The 4267-nt window shown below is 35.3% G+C and overlaps 2 non-coding genes across 2 annotated transcripts; both read left to right on the top strand.

Annotated features, from left to right (window-relative positions):
* Positions 1 to 1075: 1075 nt before the first annotated feature.
* On the top strand, positions 1076 to 1181 carry LOC112091627. Its single transcript, XR_002902233.1, has one exon. It is a non-coding gene; the product is annotated as a small nucleolar RNA R71 (small nucleolar RNA).
* A 1536-nt stretch (positions 1182 to 2717) lies between these two features.
* Positions 2718 to 2823, top strand: LOC112091626. The gene has a single exon (XR_002902232.1). It is a non-coding gene; the product is annotated as a small nucleolar RNA R71 (small nucleolar RNA).
* Positions 2824 to 4267: the final 1444 nt, after the last annotated feature.

The raw sequence follows: 4267 nt of genomic DNA, 5'->3' as shown, positions 1-4267 counted from the left end.
TAGTAAGAGAAGATTGATCTTCAATTGTGTCAAGTGTTTCAGGATCTCATTTTGATTTTCTGACACTTTCCCAGCAGGTCAGAGAGCTTGGGGGAAATGCACCTTTACCGAAATTTTTGTTGGATCTTCTTTCTCCTGAGCTGATTCTTCATTACTCGAAGTGGTTGTACTTGTCGATGGCGTGTCCAAATTCTTACCACTTCGAGTAGAGATGGCGTTAACTTCATTGATATTTTGACTTTCAGAGTTGGAAGTTTGAGCCATGTGTTGTCCTCTCAAATTGGACTGGGTTTGTGATGAAAATTTATTGCGTTCCTGAACGGTTAAAGCTTTTGTCAGCTTTGTGATCTGATTTTTTATTTCCTTGTTCTCTTCCAACAGCTGCATGAGCATTGAATCAACCCTTTGATTCATCTTATTTTGCGCATCTATAAAAGCTTTTAGGGTATTCTCTAGAGAATTCCTTTTCGGCTACATGTTATTCGGAGGCGCAAAATATGACCTTGGTGGTTGAGATTGTTGCTTTGATCCCCATTGCCTTTCAGATGATTGTGCATGTTGGTTCGAATCTCGCCAACTGAAGTTCGGGTGGTTTTTCCAACCAGGATTGTAAGTCTCTGAGAAAGGTGTATATGGTTTTCTATATACGCCCAAAGCGTTGCACTGCTCTTCGTATACCCCTCTCATTTCACTTAAAGTGTGGCAATCTTGAGCTAGATGACCCTCTCCACTACAAACGAAACATGGCTCATGTGTCTTTGTTCTCGCTACCATGTGGATTCCTTTACTATCTTTACTTTTGAGGATCTCGATTTGCTTCGTCAAAACTTCAAGTTGAGCCTTGAGGCTGTCCTCTTCCCTCAATTGATAAACTTCAGCTGATCGGGACCTACTGGTGCTCTCAGTAGCACTTAGTCCAGTCCAAGTATGAGCTTTCTCAGCTAACTCATTTAGGTACTCGATAGCTTCGTCAGGATCCTTCTGGAGAAAATCCCCATTGCACATCATCTCCACAAATTGGCGCTCTCGGATTGTGAGTCCATCGTAGAAATAGCTTACGAGGCGCCAACTTTCATATCCATAGTGGGGACACAGATTTAACATATCTTTAAAACGCTCTCAAGCTTGATAGAGAGTTTCGTTTTCCTTCTGAGCGAAATTTGAATATGTTGTTTCAAATTGTTGGTCTTATGGTGTGGGAAATACTTGTTGAAGAATGTCGTCATCATTTATTCCCACGTACCAATAGACCTGGGTCTAAGAGAATACAACCAGCTTTTGGCCTTGTCCTTCAGAGAGAAAGGGAAAAACTTCAATCTGACGGTGTTTGCGGCATCAGCACGGCTGTGAAAGGTGGCCACCACCTCGTCAAACTCCCAGATGTGTACATATGGGTTCTCGTTCTCTAACCCGTGAAAGGTTGAGAGAAGTGTAATCATGTTCGGCTTGAAATCCGTAGGCGGTGCATTCAGTGGGAACATGATGCAAGACGGGGTGGCCGTTCGCGTTGGGTACAAGTAATCTTGCAATGTCTTCTGCTGAACTTCCTCGTGTTGTGCCATTACGAATAGATTTTGAAGTGCGAATTCCAACGACGAGTGTGAAGATGGAGGCGTAGAAGACGAGTTAGACATAATTTCACTAGGGTTTTCTATATCTGGACGTCGAGTAAATCTCCCTAGTTCGTCTCTATACTGTTGCATTCACCCTAAGCGGTTTTTTTTTTTTAATTTTTAATCAAAACAAAAAAAAAATAATAATTGTATAGTAACGTAAATTGTAACCACCGAGAGTGCTCACAGGAAAGACTATAGCTCTTGGCTCAATGAATAGTCTCCTAGACAGAGCAACGTTCCCAAAAAAGATTGGTGGGGTGAGGCCCTTAAGTACCAACTTTCTTAGACATAACTCCCTCAGATTGTACTTTCTACGTAACCACACAATTATCCTCAAAATAAATTATTAAATTTTATTGAATAAATTATGAAATGAAATCTAATCAATGAAAACTATTCCTAAAGTCAAAAGTCTAAATATACCAAATTATGAAATTCCTAGATTAAGAATAGTCAATTAATTACAATCCTATGAATTAATGAAAACTATAAAAGGAAAAATTAAATTAAGCACCAATATAATAGTCAACAATTAAAATATACAAATGGAGAAACAAAAAAAAAATCTAATTTATCAAAAATAAAAGATTACAAAATCAAATTATAACTATTCTAGTAACTGAAAAGGAAAATCTCACACTATGCTATTAAATAAAATGGTAATAAAATTCTAAACAATTAAATGAGAAATAAGGAAACCAAATAATAATAAAAAATAATACCTACGGTAGTTGACAAAGAAAAAAAAAACAAATAAGGAAAAATTAACAAAATCTAATAATAATGAAGCTAACAGAACACTAAAAGCAAATATTAAAAAGATTTTTTTTTTTAAAATAAGAAACGGCAAGAAAAAAACAACTGAAACAAAAAGGCTAAAACAAATTAAACTACTGATCTGCTACAGAACGTGAACTAAAGGCTAGACAAAGACTAATAAGTAAAATAAAAAACTAACACAGCTTAATAGCAAAGAAAATAATAATTAAAAAAAAATGTCTATCAGTCTTGCTAGTAGCACCTCTCCAGCAACGGCGCTAAAATTTGATTAACGCCCAAAAGTGATATTCACAAGCATAGCTTACGAGGCGCCAACTTTCATATCCATGGTGGGGACATAGATTTAACATATCTTTAAAACGCTCTCAAGCTTGATAGAGAGTTTCGTTTTCCTTCTGAGCGAAATTTGAATATGTTGTTTCAAATTGTTGGTCTTATGGTGTGGGAAATACTTGTTGAAGAATGTCGTCATCATTTATTCCCACGTACCAATAGACCTGGGTCTAAGAGAATACAACCAGCTTTTGGCCTTGTCCTTCAGAGAGAAAGGGAAAAACTTCAATCTGACGGTGTTTGCGGCATCAGCACAGCTGTGAAAGGTGGCCACCACCTCGTCAAACTCCCAGATGTGTACATATGGGTTCTCCTTCTCTAACCCGTGAAAGGTTGAGAGAAGTGTAATCATGTTCGGCTTGAAATCCGTAGGCGGTGCATTCAGTGGGAACATGATGCAAGACGGGGTGGCCGTTCGCGTTGGGTACAAGTAATCTTGCAATGTCTTCTGCTGAACTTCCTCGTGTTGTGCCATTACGAATAGATTTTGAAGTGCGAATTCCAACGACGAGTGTGAAGATGGAGGCGTAGAAGACGAGTTAGACATAATTTCACTAGGGTTTTCTATATCTGGACGTCGAGTAAATCTCCCTAGTTCGTCTCTATACTGTTGCATTCACCCTAAGCGGTTTTTTTTTTTTAATTTTTAATCAAAACAAAAAAAAAATAATAATTGTATAGTAACGTAAATTGTAACCACCGAGAGTGCTCACAGGAAAGACTATAGCTCTTGGCTCAATGAATAGTCTCCTAGACAGAGCAACGTTCCCAAAAAAGATTGGTGGGGTGAGGCCCTTAAGTACCAACTTTCTTAGACATAACTCCCTCAGATTGTACTTTCTACGTAACCACACAATTATCCTCAAAATAAATTATTAAATTTTATTGAATAAATTATGAAATGAAATCTAATCAATGAAAACTATTCCTAAAGTCAAAAGTCTAAATATACCAAATTATGAAATTCCTAGATTAAGAATAGTCAATTAATTACAATCCTATGAATTAATGAAAACTATAAAAGGAAAAATTAAATTAAGCACCAATATAATAGTCAACAATTAAAATATACAAATGGAGAAACAAAAAAAAAATCTAATTTATCAAAAATAAAAGATTACAAAATCAAATTATAACTATTCTAGTAACTGAAAAGGAAAATCTCACACTATGCTATTAAATAAAATGGTAATAAAATTCTAAACAATTAAATGAGAAATAAGGAAACCAAATAATAATAAAAAATAATACCTACGGTAGTTGACAAAGAAAAAAAAAACAAATAAGGAAAAATTAACAAAATCTAATAATAATGAAGCTAACAGAACACTAAAAGCAAATATTAAAAAGATTTTTAAAAAAAAATAAGAAACGGCAAGAAAAAAACAACTGAAACAAAAAGGCTAAAACAAATTAAACTACTGATCTGCTACAGAACGTGAACTAAAGGCTAGACAAAGACTAATAAGTAAAATAAAAAACTAACACAGCTTAATAGCAAAGAAAATAATAATTAAAAAAAAATGTCTATCAGTCTT

The sequence above is a fragment of the Morus notabilis genome, unplaced genomic scaffold (genome assembly GCF_000414095.1).
Source record: "Morus notabilis unplaced genomic scaffold, ASM41409v2 Scaffold5108, whole genome shotgun sequence".
In the NCBI taxonomy this organism is placed as follows: domain Eukaryota; kingdom Viridiplantae; phylum Streptophyta; class Magnoliopsida; order Rosales; family Moraceae; genus Morus; species Morus notabilis.
Note: the sequence above shows the minus strand (reverse complement) of the source record. Positions and strands in the feature narration are given on the sequence as shown.